This window comes from Pelodiscus sinensis, chromosome 3 (assembly GCF_049634645.1).
Source record: "Pelodiscus sinensis isolate JC-2024 chromosome 3, ASM4963464v1, whole genome shotgun sequence".
Lineage (NCBI taxonomy): Eukaryota > Metazoa > Chordata > Testudines > Trionychidae > Pelodiscus > Pelodiscus sinensis.
Window position 1 is genome coordinate 178,771,664 of NC_134713.1, and position 17,610 is coordinate 178,789,273.

At 37.6% G+C, this 17,610-nt stretch overlaps 1 long non-coding RNA gene across 1 annotated transcript in view; it reads left to right on the top strand.

Moving 5' to 3' along the window:
• The window catches only part of LOC142828065 (uncharacterized), a 77,544-nt gene that overhangs the window by 5,063 nt on the left and 54,871 nt on the right, over positions 1 to 17,610 (top strand). The window contains exons 2-3 of the long non-coding RNA XR_012902996.1: positions 3,638 to 3,751; positions 7,152 to 7,248. This is a non-coding gene — a long non-coding RNA (uncharacterized LOC142828065). The remainder of the gene's footprint in view (positions 1 to 3,637; positions 3,752 to 7,151; positions 7,249 to 17,610) is intronic.

The following is a 17,610-nucleotide window of genomic DNA, read 5'->3' on the forward strand; positions in this document are numbered from 1 at the left end:
ATAACAGAATCTCTGCATGGCTAAGCTACTGGAAATGCTCCTTTAGCCTGATGGCAGAGCACTTGCCTGGGAAGCTAGAGACTTGAATTTCAGTCCCCTCCAGTGACCTCTCTTAAAATTACTCCTCTGCATACTCTTTTTTTATGTGATGACCTTAGTTACAGTATTAGTAAGGAACATCTCATGCAACAGCACAGTGGATCATGCTTATGACATGAACTTCCAGTCTATCTGGGAAAATTCCATGTTTATTATAATTTAGCAGGTATGCTGCTGTACTACTGAAATATGAAAAGCTGTGCAACGCATGTCCTGTATTGGAAATGTGAAACTTCAAAAAATGCAATAAAAATGTGGAGTCTGACTGACCTGTTCCTATTTGTTACTGCTTTAGTTAACCTTCCTGCACTGTTGTTTTGAATTGCTTGCTTATAGGTATGTCCCTTTTGGTACAGATCTCTGGAAATATGAATTTGTATTGTTTTTCTTTTTTCGAATCAGTAAGTCAACATTGGTAAGGCTGGAGTAGTATGGTGTGATTTAATGTGGCTAATGTGGTACAGAGGGTATTTGGCAATAAAATTTAAATTACAGGGAATATATTAGAGGGAATATATTTACTGCCTGTCATGAGTCTGGCTCATGAACTATAGGCTTGATATTTGGCAGAATGTATAACAACTGATAATTAGGTATGTGTGTACAGGTAGTGGCATTTGTTTAAAACAAAGTATTGTAAAACTGAATTCATTTATGCCTCTTACTTTGTTCAATTTCTCATAGACAAGTAATAAAATATACCAATAATATCTCTCTTTACAATAAGCTTTTAATTATGAAGACACTGAGCAAAATTCAGATGAGCTATCTGCTCAGTGGGCATGAGGATTCAAATAAATATAACTGACAACATGTGTGCATGTACAGGTTTGTGTGTATCAGAAAGTGAGAGAAACTAATCCATAATAGTGCCTTATGGTTCTTATTGGTTTTGCAGTTTCATTGGCTGAAATTACATCATCCATTTCTCATTTGATAAAAGTATTTTGGTGGCTCTTTAATCCTATCAGTAACTAAAAAGAATAACAGATACTCTCGATAGCAGAAATTATCCCCAGCTTAATTATTTTACTTTGTGTATGTGGGGGGGAGGGGGTATTTAGTTTGAATAATGTGCAAGATCTGGGTTTTTTGTTTTTCAGTTTTAGAGATTTATCTATAATAGCTAGATAAATCTAAATACAGTAGCTAACTAGAATCAGAATAACATTGGACTATACTGTGTAAACTTTCTCACTCTCTTTCACCAATGCTTCTCAATCCTGACCTGTGGTAATTTACTATTCTGCCACAGACTAGTGGAGACTGCCAGTCATGTTGTATCGTATATTGTTTTCAGATTGGACAAAAATTTACTAGAAAACAGATTAAGATTTCCCAAGTTAGGGCCAGACGCTATGATGTACTGAGTGCCTTCTGAGAGATACTATAGCCTCCTACAATCATCTTCCTTAATCATGACCCTTTGTCACACTTAAAACTAGGTCCCCAAAGGCAAAATGTTAGTGCACTAATGCAGTATGCTGTTTACTTTCCTCCCACCACTTTACCTCCTCTCCTTTTAGCAAAGCTTTTTCCAGTGAACTTCTGAACTGCACAGCAATTAGGTATGGCCAGAAATAAAGTAGGGGCACAAACTCAGTATAGTATTTACTTACCTGAAGACAGCATGATAATATAAGTTAGCATTTAATTATCCTATTTAGCATATGCTGGTGGGTATGTGTACTATCTCCCTCTGCTGGTGGGAAATGGATCTATAGTACCTTTGATCGTTTTTAACGGTCAGCTTCTGGCGGTTAACTTGCATAGAAAATATAAGCTCTTTGTGGAAAGGAGTGGAATTTGCGCAGTAGTTCAGAGGCATAAACCTGGATTATTTTATATTACTTTCCTTCTGCTTCATATGCAATTAGTTGGTAACTGAAATTGCTGTGTAAATATTATTATAATATATTGTTTCCATTGGGTTAGAGGTGAAGTTACTGTTCAGGTTTATTATTATGGTTGTTGTTTCAAAAGGTGTCAATCTTGATTGCCATTGTGTAAGTCATTCTAAAAACATTCATCAAAATGTGGTTCTTGCTTAAAGTCCGATTTTGCCAAATCAATAAATCATTGCCTTGCTTTGAGGATTTCTAACTCTGCATCCATCTACATGAGAGATTCCAAGGGACTCTGCTTCGATTCTTTTTGGGCCATTCTTTTTTCTGCTTTGAGTCATGGACTTCTCTGAGCCTTTTCCATTTGTGAATTGGCCCATAATTGCAGAATTTGTGAAATGATATTAATATTTTTTCAGGAAAATTAATGCAAAACTTTCCATTGGTCAAAAATTCACAGCCTTTTGCAGAGAACATTTTAGAAAGCAAATTATTAGATGAATTCAAGTAGTGGACATTTTACCAGATTTTCTTAGCCACATGTTACAGTAGGGACACATGCATCTGACGAAGTGGGTCTTTGCCCACGAAAGCTTATGCTCCTACACTTCAGTTAGTCTATAAGGTGCCACAGGACTCCTCGTCGCTTTATTATATACACACATTATTATTATTATATAGATCTCATTTATAAGCATGCTGTGCATGTGTATTATAAGTTTATTGCAATGTGTACTTTAAGCACACATTCAGGTACTTTACTTACATTTTTAAAGTGACACACAGTAAGAATACATACATGTCCTGCTATTGGATTTTGGTATTTTAATATTAAGATGCTATTCCCCATACATGAAATATCTAATACTAGCACATTTACTTGGCATTGCTCGGGTCCTTAATGCATTTTTTAATAAAAGGAACATGTATATGCTTTATTTAAATGATTTCATTTTTCAACACAGTGTTATTTTGATTAAGTTGATTTTTATTTCAGATTTATTTAAAAAGGTATTGTTAACATTTCTCCATTTAATTGTTTTTAGTAAATGTTTTTAAATGGGAATTCCATCAAGTGAATTTTTTCTTCATCCTATAAACTCTTATCATTTGCTATGTTTTAACATAAAAGGGCTATAGTCAATGTGTTTCTATTATTGCTGTTGGTGTCTCGTATTTTTACGTTCCACAGGTGTGCATAATGCTTTACAAGGACATACAGTACAAGTGCAGTCTAAGGACTGAGTCTTGCAAACATAAAAATGAATACTGTACTCGCAGAAGTAGTCATGGGCATGAGTTTTTCCAAGACTTGGTCCAATTTACTTATAGTAATATTTGAATTGGTATATCCAGTCATGCAAGTATATTTATGTGTATGTTAATATTTGAAGGATGAGTGAAGTATAACTAGGGCTGAGTGGAAATTAGAATTTGACATCCTATGGGAAATGTCAGTATTGCAACAGTTTTATCTCAATTTGAGACAAAAAGTTGAAATGTCATTTTTATTTTCAGAATGAATATTCACAAAATTCTATTTGGAAGTGATCAAATATTTCATTTCAGCTTGTTGCATTAACCCAGAATTCTTGGTTTTAAGTCAGTTCAATGTTAAACTGCATCCTCATGTTGAAATATACTGCTTTATAGGAGTTGTGGTGCTTGATATTCTCATTATCTCCTTTGACCAGGCTCTCTGACTGGTCTGCATCTCCCCAGATGAACTTGCAGCCATGTGATTCCCATGATACACTATATTGGTCTGTTCTGCCTCATGGAAGATGTTTGACCTGAAAGTGTTACAGGTGAGGTCAGCAATCTGAAATATTTTGATTCAGGTATAACCAACTAAAATTGAAATAGTTTCTTTCGGTTTCCAAAGGAAAATAAACAAAATTGTTAGCAACATTTTGCGGAAACTGCCTTTTCCATTGAAAATTCATTCTGATGGAGAATCTCTGACAGGGAATGACTAACTGATGAAGGGAAAGTACTATAGGATGGAGAAGGGTAAAAGTACAATGCATAGTGTTCCGTTAGAAGAATACAAATTCACCCACGTGCCACATGTATTTGCACAATTGTTTCTAAGCTGTGCAAAAATGAATAATCATCAATCTGTTCCCAATGAAAATATTTTACAGTAAGTTATTAAAAGTTATTAAAATATGAGTTATTAAATCTTTGTTACAAGCCAGTCTCTTTCATTTATTTATACTTTAGGGGTGCATCTAGACTGGCAAGATTTTGCGCAAAAGCAATTGCTTTTGCGCAAAATCTTGCCAGCTGTCTACACTGGCCGCTTGAATTTGTGCAAGAGCACTGACGTTCTAATGTAAGAATTCAGTGCTTCTTGCGCAAATACTTCGATGCTCCTGCTCAGGGATAAGCCCTCTTGTGCAAGAATACTTGTGCAAGAGGGCCAGTGTAGACAGATACCTTAATTTTTTGCGCAAGAAAGCCCGATGGCTAAAATGGCACTTTTTGCTCAAAAGCATCTGTGCCAATCTAGACGCTCTTTTGAGGAAATACTTTTAACTGAAAAACTTTTCCGTTAAAAGTATTTCCATAAAATCATGCCATTCTAGACACAGCCTAAATGTTTAGATTATTTCCCCTTCTTTATTAGCTACAGTATTAGTTAGAAGGTATAATATCCAACTTTAAAAAAACCCAGGTGTGATGGAAGACTAACATAAAGGAATCTTGAGGAGAAGGGAAAAAAAGAAAAGGAAAAGAGAGCGAACTGGCCGCTTGGTCAGGGACAATGTTCTAGGCATAAAGGGAGGCAGAGGAAAAGACACAGAGCTCTTTATGCTCCTTCAAAGTATGTGGCAATGGCACAGTGTAGCATATGTGAGGGGGAGTGATGGGGTCTGAGTGATAAACTGTAGAGAGAGCAGCGTTGGCTAAAGCTGAGAACAAGGAGTAATAAATGGTTTAGGAAGGTCAAAAGCTAAAGCAGGGATTCTAGGAGACATGTAATACAGTTGAAATATCTGGAAAGGATGGTGATTTTAGCCGTAGCATGTATCATGGGCTTACAAGAAGTGATATAGGAATCAGGGAGATTTCAGGAAAGAAAGCAAGAAATGACCAGTGCATGGATCAGGGATTTAGTAATGATAATCTAGAGGAAGGAAAATCCTTATATCCAAATGCATATGGACAAATTAAAGGGGCACTTAAATAAGTACAAGGACCAAATTCTGGTTTTAGTTATCTAAGTGTCAGTGGAGTTTTCCAGGTTGAAACCAGCATAACTAAGAGCAGATTTTGGCCTATTATGTGTATAAATAGCTGCAGGAAACAGTAAATGTGTTAACTGCTCAAATGCGTTAATGAGCTTGGATTTGAATAAGGACTCTCAGGAACAGAAGGGAATATTTCACAGGGACAAATTTATACATAAGCAGCAATTACTTTTTGGACCTCAAAGAGAAATAAAGTTTTGATAGAGGTAATCGACAGTTCTGGATTCCTGTAAAAATATAGAAACCATACTTTGTCTTTAATTGTAAAAGTCACACCAAATATATTCTTTCTAACAATGGGTGTATTTCAGAGAGTAATATTATATATGGTGTAAGGTGAATGAGCTAAAATAGTTATTTTTTAGGTATACAGTTGCAATAGCAAGTTAGACATGAATTTTATTAAGCTTCACTAATATTTCTTTGTTTCTGGGAACTATAGATTTTTACCCAGCTGCCACAGAATTTTTTCTCTATCTATAAATATCTTTAAAGTGTCAAAAAAGCAATTCCTTAAATAGGCAATTAATGTGTGATGCATGCCATTGTAACTAGATAGAGCAGCAACATTTCTAGACTCAGGCAAAGGCTGCTATTTTATTTTGGAGTAATTTGAAGATTTTATATTTAACTAAAATTTTTGCATTATATCTGAGTTGCATTTCTTATATGATTTAATTTATTATGCATTTAAAAATTAGCACAGAAGTTAAACAACTATAATGAAGGCGAGCTTATACATGCAGATAGCATTAACTTAAGCAGTGGGCAACAGCCACTTAAAAAGAAAGAACTATTAAAATACGTGCTCATGTTCTTTGAAAAATATTGTGCAAATAGCCAGATTCTGATCTCCCTTATACAGAGGCTCTTGCTTGAACACATTTCACTTTTTTTTTGATGCAGAACATACAAAAATTAACTCGTCCCAAAGGGAGGAAGAAATTGGTCTAGTAATTAATTAAAGAGTGTGATTTAAAATCAAGGGCCTACTCCTAGACTGATAATAGGCAGCTGGACTGACAGCCACTGTGGGCCTGGGAGCAAGATGCAGGAAGTGACAGAAGGGGCGGGGCCTCAGGTAGAAGGGGCAGGGCCAGGGCAGCCAGGCCTTAGTGTCATCTTGGTTACCAATTTAACTCCCGACCACCTATGGGAACCCATGCAGCTGGCTGTGCCAGCAGCAGCCAGGAGACTGTGAGGCCAACAGCACTGAGAGCCAATGGAAGCCTTCTGGTCTGGCAGTCCCCACAAGCCAGCGGGTCCGGGAACTGCTGGGAACCCATGGAGCATTTCACCAACTGTAACCAATTGAATTTCAATTGTTCATATGGTTAGTGGGTTTTTAAAAAAAAATTTACATCCCTATTGTGTATGCCTGTGCCCTTTGACTTGGCAAGCAGTAGTGAACACGTCCTTCCAGTGCACAAATTATGCATTCTCATTGATCTTCTGTGGAGGGATGCATACATGTGGCTTTCATTGACTTCAGTGGCATACAGTTAAAAAGAAGTATCAGAGGGCTCTGTAGCTGCAAAAACAACAATGCACCTGACAAAGCGGGTCTTTGTCCACAAAAGCTTATGTCCAAATAAATCTGTTAGTTGTTATGGTACCACAAGACTCCTGGTTAAATAGAAGTTAATCTTTCCCAACTATAGCAGAGTTATATGTAATTTTTCATTCTCTGGGCCAAAATTGTCTATATTTTTGTTAAATGACAAATATAAATATGAGTAATTCTTTTTGTACACCCAACATACTGTAGCTTAGCATGTGAAATCATGTTTCATTAAGAGGAAAACACTGACTTAGTTCAATATCAAAAGCATTTTTTTATATTTGGTATATTTTAAGTATTAACCAGGCTTGTAAAAGCATGACTATTGGTGCTGTGCCACTATAGAAGCAAGAAGAAACTGAAATATTGGCTCTTTCAATATACTTCTAGGGTATTCAAAACAATCTTAGTTCAACATCAGTGAATGCCACGGATGAAAACCTGGCCCCATTGAAGCCAAAAGGAGTTCATGCAGGTTTCCATGCAGGTTGTAGCATATTCTGTGATTAAACTTTTATTTCTTGTTTTTAATGCTCATATTAATAATTGTTGTGCCACAACCATTTAAATGGTTTAATTATATCAACTGATCAAAGAAGAAGAATTTTTAAAAAATCTCATGTTCAAATACATCTGCTGAAAAGTTATTGCAAACTTTCTCCATTCTTTCCGTAAACTTTCTGTTCTCTTCTTGAACCACACATTATGATGATCTATGATGAGTAAAGCACAATGCAGTCAGTACTGAAAAATACATTCACATATTTGCCACATTGAGTGAACTTGAGATTTTTCTTGATAGAAGGTACTCATATTTATTTGGAAAAATGACATGATCAAGAGAGACTTACTGAAGAGTAACTTTGCAATAGAGTACAGACAAACCACATTTCCATTGAACAGGTTATATATACAGACACCTATTGTAAAATAAAGATACAAATTATTTGAACTCAAAACTGTGCCAGGAAATCTCTTTTATATTTCATCAGAGCATAATTTGCTTGTGGAAATGATGACTAAGTTACATGTAATTATCTGTTTATTGGAGGTAGGTTCAGAAAAGCATACCTAAACAATTTTACATTTTAAGGTTTCATTTAGTGATTGAATTATTTACTGTTTGTGCAGCATTAAAACAAACTACAAAAATCAAAATCAGTTAAGATTTGGACAGATTAACTGTAGATTTAAAATGTGTATGGCAAGATAATTATTAAAATAAAGAGGAAACTTTTGATGATCTTGTACACATTGAATTTGATTTCATGATAATGTTGGAGACAGATTGCTATGTATTTACAGAAAAAATAATCAAGTCATGTAAGTGCATCAAATTTAGTAATTGTTGTACAACACCAACCCGCCAAAAATTAGTAAAATAGACTATTTTAATTCCTGTTTTTCAAATGCTAATAGGAGTAGTTTTATTTGCATTTCCTGATGACATTTTCAAATTTCTGTGTTTAGAAAGTATTTCTTCATAAATATTAGATTTTGATAGATTAGGGCAAAATAATTAACATCTAAATAATATACTTTTTGTATTATGACATCGAGGTGCCTTTTTATGAGATTATGGATCATATAATGCCCTTTACTTTTAGGAGCAAGGGTGGAGGAAAATGTGGGAAACACCAGTAAAACAGTTTAATATCTTTTAGAGGTAGAAATGTATATCTAGCCCCTTATCATTTGCTCTACTTGGCCTATGCAGAAGCCTTTCCATGTCATCATCACGTGGCTGGGCCTCTGTGGATTTGGTTGAGCATTGCTGAGTAGAGGGGCCATTGTCAAAACAAGCATACTTTTTTCTTTTCAACTTTTAGAACTCAAGGGATGGCTACTCTACCCAGTTTGCTCTGCTATATACTCATGGGGGAACAGCCATGGGAATTAGTGCTACTCCTTTTAGCATTAATCTTCATGTTATTTCATCATCATGTGAAATTCCTTTGGAAGAGGAAGAAGGAAGGTCTGGTGTGGGTGATGAAACATGGTCAGAGTCATCTTGAGCAATAGTACTATGAGGAATGTCCTCCATAAACTCCCCAACACCTGCAGTATTTCCCCTTGGATTTCAGAATAGCTGGAGGCTTGGATGGCCACTTATGCTGCCTGCTCAGCAGAGATACAAACCATGCTGTCATGAAAACAAGCAGGAACTCAGAGACTTCCAAGTATCTTGACCTAACAAGAGGAATGTTTATTTTTGACAGAGGATTGTGATGTGGCCCTTTTTGTATGAATGGGATTATCTTTTCCCCTGAAGCTTTCTAGGAACCCACATCCATCCTCTTTCTCATAGCCTACATACACCTCTCTCTGGCCAGAAAGTATCTCTGTCAGAGAGCTTGAGATCTATGGATTTTGTTCTCCAAAACAGCAGCTTGCACAACACCAAGACTATAAATAGAAGAAGCACTCCACAGTCCAAGAGCAAAGAGAGTCTAAAGGACTATAAGGGTAGATCTGCATTGCAGCTGAGGGTGTGAACGACAGGTTGTGTAGAGGTACTCATGCTAGCTGTGTTCTAGTTTGCTAAAAACTGAAATGAGGATGTCGCAGTGTAGGTTGCACAAGTGACTCTGTACCTGTCGGTGTCAGGTGAGCTTCTGCAGCCTATGCTGAAGCCAGCATCCTCACTTCTATTTGTAATGAACTAGCTGGAAGGCAGCTAGCAATGATAGGTCTACACTGGCTGCCATCCACACCAGTCGCTGAAATGTAGGCATATCCTTAAATCTTGTTCTTCTTGGATGGAAGTTAAAACTTTCACGTTTTGAGAAGATTCCTGTGAGAAAGTGGATATAAACCAAGAAGAAACTGTTCTGACAACCAGTAGAGAAGGTTTAAGAGGAGGGATTACTGTGATCCATGTGCTGAATTATGAGTGTCAGTCCTTGGAGTTTATCCTTTACAGTGGTAGTAACTGGAGTGCTAGAAACCTGAAGTGATAGTAGTTGTTCATTTCCTAATGGAAGTAAGATATCACATTTTTAAAAGTTAAAATAATGTTAAGTTTATGAAGTCAAGTATCCAGAAGTTAAGATGCACTAGAATTAAAGTTGCAGTCTTAATTTGACCTCCTTATGCATATATGTTATGATACTGTCTTTACTTATGTGATCACATACTTTTTTCTACATGACCATTGTCTCATTCAATGTACAGGATGCTCACTGAACACTATGCTATTCGATATTACTCTTTGTTTTTATTCACTGACAACACATGACTTACGTAACAAATATCATGCATTCCCCTATTTAAACACCTGCCAGCTTCTGCAACAACAGAAGCCTCATTCAACTACTCTGTTCCAGTACATTCTGGGAGCACATTCAATTTTTCACTCTGTACATTGTGTGAGACTGGGGTTCTCTAGAAAAAATAGTATGTGATCAGGTAATTCCAGACTACCAAACTGCATACACAACAGGGATGAATTAAGGATACCCAGTTAACTGTCCTAGGTACTTCTTAACTTTTGTGTAATTATATTCATCCCCACATGGGTCATCAGCAGGGAATGGATATTTTGAGCCAAAACACAGAGCACTACAGACTGAGCAAAAATGGATAACTAGCAGCCACAGAAGGCTTCTATCATGAGAACTAAATACTAGAGGGGAATTAGTCATGTTCTTGGCTAGTAGTTTCAAAACTATTTGCCAGACAGTAATGTTGGGATTCAGGAATTGTGCATTCGATTTCAGGTTCCAAAGAAGATGGTAGTATAGAGGTTACAGACCTATCTGATCTATTCATTGCCATGTTCATCTGCTGACTTGTACTCTTCTGTCCCTCTCTCCTCTGCCCATATCACATTTCTAGAATTCCATTGTCCTTGTGCCATGTTTCTTACTTTTGCATGTGTTTCAGGCTGGTTCCCTCTTCTTTAAACTGCTTTGCTACCAGCAGACAGAGCATGGGATTACATGTGGGAGAAGTTCCCTGCTCTTATTCTGATGGTTGAGATCACAGTAAGCCCTGGCAGTAAAGAATTGCAAGGAGAATCTTGCTTTGCACCTGTCCTATAACTTCCTCATTGCAGACAATCTTCAGAGTGTTTGGCTACCAAACTCTAATACTGAGTGCATGAAAACTGCAATTTTCATAGGCTTGTAATTCAGCCACATTTTAATGGATTTTCACAGAGACAACAAACTGTGCTGTTCTGACTTCATGTTGCCCTCCCTGCCAAATTTTTAAGCACAGAGGCAGAAGGGCTTCTCCAAGAAATAGTTGCAGGGGTTATTGATTGTGAAACCTATTTCTTCCACTAAACTTATTCTCAGAAAAAGCTGAACCATTTTTGCTAAAATATTGCAAAACAATTCACACTAATAAAATCACCCATAATAGGAAATATTAGCCAAAGTGATTATAAGCAATTGAAAATAGTGTCTCATAATAGAAAGTGTTCAGCAACTTTCACTATAGGCATCACATCCAGCTCTGTCTATAACATATATAAATTTACATGCATAGTGTATTCCAGTGCAGACATTGACGAGACTTCACACTTAAGGTTACAAGACATGCTGAACCTTGTTTTTGTCTCCTATACTAACTATATCTTACTTATAGATTTTCACCCTGACTGAGGAGCTCTTACCTCAGTGGCTGAAGATTCTAGTTAATATAAGTGCTCTCCAGCAGTCTTGGTCTCTTTTTCTTTCAGCATTCAGATCATAGGACACCATTTATGGCTTTCCCACAGAGTTATAGCAAACTGTTTTCCAAAGGATTAAATGCTGAAAAGCAAATCTTTCCAAATTCACAAGCTTAATATTCTTTACCACTTAATCACTAAAGAGGGAAAAATCAAATCACCAAGCCAAATATTTTTATTGCTAACTTCTCCATTGACTTCCTCCATTTAACTCTTCCAAAGTAAACTTGTCCACAAGCCTTTTTGTAAAATTCATACCATTTCCATTTTTTTCTGCCTGTGTAAGTTAACAATTTTTATTTTTCATACTACAGCAGTGCAATGAAATACGGAACACTTTCCAAACTATTATTAAAATGTTGTCTCTCTCCCAAAGATCTCAAAAGGAGGAAAATATTCCCGTGCAAAGACTTAAAGAAAGAGCATAATGGACAGAACAAAGAATAAATGCTTTTGCTTGTAGTTATATGCTCTAAACATTGACTGAGATTTTTACTCTTTCACAGAACTTGACATGTGTACAACTTACGTGTCATAGCCAAGACACTAGAGACAGCAATGTGTGTGTGTGTGTGTGTGGGGGCGGGGGGGATAGGAGGCCCTATCCTTTCTTTAGCTTTCTGCTGCCACTTGTGTCCATTAGGCAGTATATATGCCCTGTCTGCTTCTCACAGTTTGCTGCCCCTCGTGGCCATTGTGAAGTGTAGTTGCCCCATTCCTCTGTTTCCACCCTAGTGCCCATTATGCGGTATAGATGCCTCTTTCCCTTTCACACTGTGCTTCCTACAGTGCCTATGCCAAGAAGGAGGCTCCATAAAAGTAAGCTTTAAATTAAATTAATAGCAAGTAAGCAAAATAAAAGGCTGATGCTATGATGTTGAAGAAGTTTCTTCTTGATTTCAAATCATTAATGTAATATTCCTCAGAAAGATCATGTTAGAAGTGTTATGGCTTGGTAGCTATTCAAGGCAATTCAAATAAACCATTGACAAGAAATAATAGACCTGGCTCACCATGAGCATAGATTCTATCATAGAACAGTTAAAATTCAGATGGTCTATGAAATAATTATTATTATGAGGTGGACTTATATTGAGCAATGTCAGAGTTTTCTCATATCCTCAGCATCCATCATAAAGTTTTGAAAAATCATCTTCTCGGAAGATGGATAAACTTCATATCAATAAGCACATAATTCAAACAATTTTGGGGTAGGAACTTTCTTTCATTTGAAAATCATGGACTTAACATAAGTATTTTAGTCTTTGTTGATTCAGATAAGGCCATAATCACAGTAGCATCTGACTCTCTAAGCACATATATGTAGCCAGTGGGACTGGAGGACTGACGTTATTCCAAAATAGCATAGTCCGCGTTGACACACAAGCAGTTATTTCAACATAATGTGAAAGTAATGTTAAGCTAGAAAGCTGCTTACTCTGACTCCTGTAACCTTCACTATACGAAGAGTAAGGGACGTTGGGTGAAGAGTGCTCTATCTTGAAATAATGGTTGTGTAGATAGCATCAAAAGTCAAAATACTCTATTTCAACTTAAGGTATGCAATTAGCATATCTCAAATTGCATAGCTTATTTCAAGTTTAGCCCTTCTGTGTAGTTGTGCTCTCAGTTACTGTTGAATTTTGTTTCAGATTATTTATGTTATTTTGAGGAAGAGCATTAGAGATGGGAACGCTTCTTTCCCTCTATATTTAAATATAGTCCATTTATACACTTTTTACAGATAACTTAATGGAGTTTCGTAGACCATTAGAACATTTCCCACACATATGGTCTTCACAGTGTGAAAAGACACACAGCTAGAATTTAAAGGAGAAATACAAATGGCAGGAGCTAAAGGCTTGATTGTCTTTGTTGGAAATATATATTTTTTGTATCTCTGAAGTAGAAGTAAAGACAAATGAACATCTTTATGGTATAATCACCAGGTTGAAAAATCAGGTAACTTTAGTCCACAAACTCCCTGTTAGCACAATGAGTTTTTATGTTCTTTATATCTTCGTTGGTGGATGAGTTGATGTTTAAATGCTCATTCATCATTTACTATCTAAAAGAAAAGCTATTACCTGAAACTCATTTTTACAGTTGCAGGCAAACTGAAATAATCATTTTCAAGGACCTAAAGCTGTTTCTTGAAGAATGCCATCATTTTCACCTTATTTTACTTACCACTCACACTAGTACATGAGGTCCCTTCAAGAACTACACCTTGCAAAATCTCATTCCAGATATTGCCAGCCACCCCTGTCTGCATGAAGAGGGCTAACAAAACTTTCTGTTTGAGCAAACTATATTAATCTTGCAGACAGGACAATAGAACCACTCTAAAAGTGCAATTCAACAATAAATATATCTGGTTTTCATAGTGTGCTAACCTATACAATTTGATATTGGTTGTGAAAGGCATTGTAAGGATGCACTGAATGGATTTATTGCTCAATCATGTCCCCCAAAATTAGACATCTAACAAAACCCCCCTCCCATTCCAACATCACCTCTGAAAGGAATATCTTTTTAATGGGCTTGGTCCCAGAGTCTTCCCAAACAGTTCTGGAACAGCCAAATTGTGCTTTAGGTAGTTTTCATGGTTCCTGGGAATAAAGTAAAGTCCCCATCATGTAATATGCAATGCTTGCTTGTCCAGTAGAGAGGAGATGATAAGTTTTGAGACTGGCTAGCCTTTAAATTTTAGTATAAAAGTCTCTCTCAAGTGGCAACCGAGAGTGACACACTACCTCCAATTTAGAATCCTATTAGGTTCAGTTTAGTACCTTTTTTTTTTAATTCTAACAGCCTTACAGTCATATATTTAGTGTGTATCTATAAAGCACTTGGATACATGATTACATATACCTTCCATTTAACTTTTTAAATCATAGTTTATATTCCTGCTGATTGTTCTGTGATAAAAACTGTTATTTTAAACTAGTTTCATGTATATTATGTATGCAATTGATTATGTACCAAAGATCCATATTTTCAGACATAGTTTCCAGCCATTAGGTACCTAAATCCATATTTAGGCACCTGATATTCACAGTAATTAAGTAGTCACGGCTCCCATTGTGTTCCTGGTGCAACTCTAGGTGATATTTGAAAGGAGGCAGGAGACACTTGCTATTTGAAAGAGAGCAGGCCATATTTTAAGAATATTGAAGGCAAGACAATGTATGGAATCAACCAGTATTTTCCTTTCAAGCCCCACTAGATTTGATATTTCCATCTTCCTCAGAAACTTTGACATTTCCTTTGCAAGATAGTAACCCTAGTCCATGGGTGGGTAAAAGGGCCTCCGCAGGCTGGATCTGGCCCACCAAGTAGGTTGATCCGGCCTGCAGAGGCCCTGCCATTCCCCTGACCCCAGGCCAATTAGGGGCTGGGGGCGGGGTAAGTGCACGAAGTTTCCTCCAACCTGCCAGGAGCACACAGCACTTTGAAGCACCCTGTGCTCCTGGCAGGGTGGGAGGAGACTTCATGTGCTCCCCTGAGTCCAAGCCCTGATTGGCCCGGGGCTAGGAGAAGCATGAAAAGTTTCCTCCATCCTCCTCCCACCCTGTTAGGTGCGCGTGGCACTTTAAAGTGCCACACGGTGCTGGCAGGGTGGGAGGAGGCTTTGCATGCTCCCCTGCCCCCAGGCCAATCAGAGCTTGGGGGTGGGGGAGTGCCCAAAGTTTCCTCTGTCCTGCAAGGAAAAGTGCCTTGTGCCCCTCGCGATGTGGGGGGAGGGCGGAGGAAACTTTGTTCAGCTCTCCCGCCCTGATTGGCCTGGGGGTAGGGGAGAGTGTGCGAAGCCTTCTCCTACCATGCCAGGAGAGTGTGGCACTTTGAAGTGACATGCGCGCCTCACAGGGCGGGGGTAGGGCAGAGGAAACCCAATCAGGGCCTGGGGGTGGGGGAGCTGCACAAAGGTTCCTTCGCTCTGCCCCAGCCCTCAGAGGAGCGCACGGAACTTCAAAGTGCCATGCATTCCTGGCAGGGCAGAAGGAAGCTTCGTGTGCTCCGCCCCCAGGCCCTGATTGGCCTGGGGGTAGGGGAGTATGTGAAGACTATTCCTGCCCTGCCAGAGGCATAGGTGCTTAGTGGGAAGGGGAGGAGGAAATGGGCTTCCCCACCTCCAGACCAATCATGGTCTCTGGATGGGGAAGCCTGGAAGCTTTCTGGCCCTGCCCCTTCTGTTTTAGGCCCTGCCCCTTCCAGGGTGATCCAGGGCCACTTCAAAGATTTTTGGCCCCCAGCCAAAAATTATTGCCCACCCCTATCCTAGCCTCTCTCTGAAGGGATTATAAATGTCCAGATCTCCAAATTAAAATATTTTATTGACTTGAAAAAAAGAGCAGGTAAGAGCAAGAATAATGACCACAGAGGAGGAATTATCCCATTCCAAGATAGCAACTGGGGACTTAAGTTCCAATCTTGCAAAACTTTACACTCATGCTTATATTTTCACCCAATACAGTACCTATATATTTCATGTGTAAGTTTTTGCAGGATCATAAGAGAAATTGAGGTTCAAAGAAACCCATTAGTAAGATTTAAAAGCTCCACTTCCCCTTAGTGCTACCAAACCCAGGCTGGCAACAATCTTTATTATAGATGATAACATACAACATCTATTTTTTTTTTAAATTATATGTTGGTGTGATAAGGTAAAAAAGGTAAGTTGAATACATGTCAGACTTAAAAAGCTGAATTTATAATTGTCACAAGTAAGCTATTTTACTACTAAAACTAAACTAACAACAACTTGCTGTAACTACATGTTTCCTACAACTATATTGCTAGAAAATTATAAAAGGGTAGATTTACTTTATTGGCTGTGCCTGTGTTTTATCAAACTCTGTAGGCACATTTACAGCAATTGTACTTTATGTAACACAATATCTTGTGAACAGTCTGATGAGAAAGGGCTACTTTGTTTGTACCAAATGTGTTGTTATGGCCCAATTCTGCTCTCATTGAAGTCAATGGGAGCTTTGACATTAATTCCAGTAAAAACAAGGACATGCACTTGATGTTATCAGTGCATGAAATACACTAATACTTAGAAAGAAAAACATATGGAGATGGTTAATTAGCCAATGTTGGACTGAGGACCCACACTTAACTGTTTTCACTTCTGTAGCTGTTTTCTTTCCTTCCATCTTTTGTTTTTTTCACTGACATAACACAGATTTTATTCACCAAGCATGTGGTCCTCAGCATTTGCCCTACTAGAGAAGACACTAAGCGAAGTGGCTAAAAAAGCAATTATCACCTTCCCACTTTTTCGCTTTTAGTTAAGTTACTTTGTTGAAGGCTCAGTTTACTACAAATGTTTAGTGGCAGGGTTTTTGCAATATCTCAGGCCTTGACAGCTTTGCATGACAAGAGGTGGCACAGTGTCAGTAATAAACTAGTGTGTTATTTACATACTAATTAAGGTTTGTACTAGCAGGTGATAGAATGTCATAACTCCCAAATTCTGTTCAAATCTATTTTTAAACTGTATATTAGGATTACGAATCTGTGTAAAGATGGTCATTTTTTTTATCTATAAGACACTCCTGTCTTGTTGTGTAGCTCTGCCCTTCAAAAGAATTATAGGATGGTTTAATGTGTCTCACAAATCTTTTCCTGGCTGACTTTTCCAGTTCATTTCAATGTTAGAAGTGTCAATTTTCAGCTACTTATCAGAAAGCAAAGTTTGCATTTTGCTAAAGCCTGTGTCGTCTTCTGCTTGCTCAGAAACAAATTTCAATAGTACATAAAGAGCATTTGAATCCTAGTGTGGCATTGTTTGAGTTCACTATTAACCTCTCACTCTAACTATTTGAGTCAAGGGCCTTTTCATTTTAGCATCAGAAAATTACCTTGCTTATTTAAAAGGGGAAGTTCCATCCTAAAACTTTAAAAATAAAATAAAATAAAATCTGCTTCCCACATGGAAAGAAGTAAAAATTGCTACTAGAACAGAAAGTTCTCCAAGCTGACATATGTACTGCCTAATAACATACTCTGAATCCATATGTCTGCCATATATAATAGTCAGAGGTGTATTGCTGCTTTTCTTTAAGAGGTCACACTATAACCTTCTGTTCTTACCCCTGAAGAAAGCAATCAAGGACTGTGAGAACATTAGTTGTTACATAAGTGTATGAGCCATGTGGATAG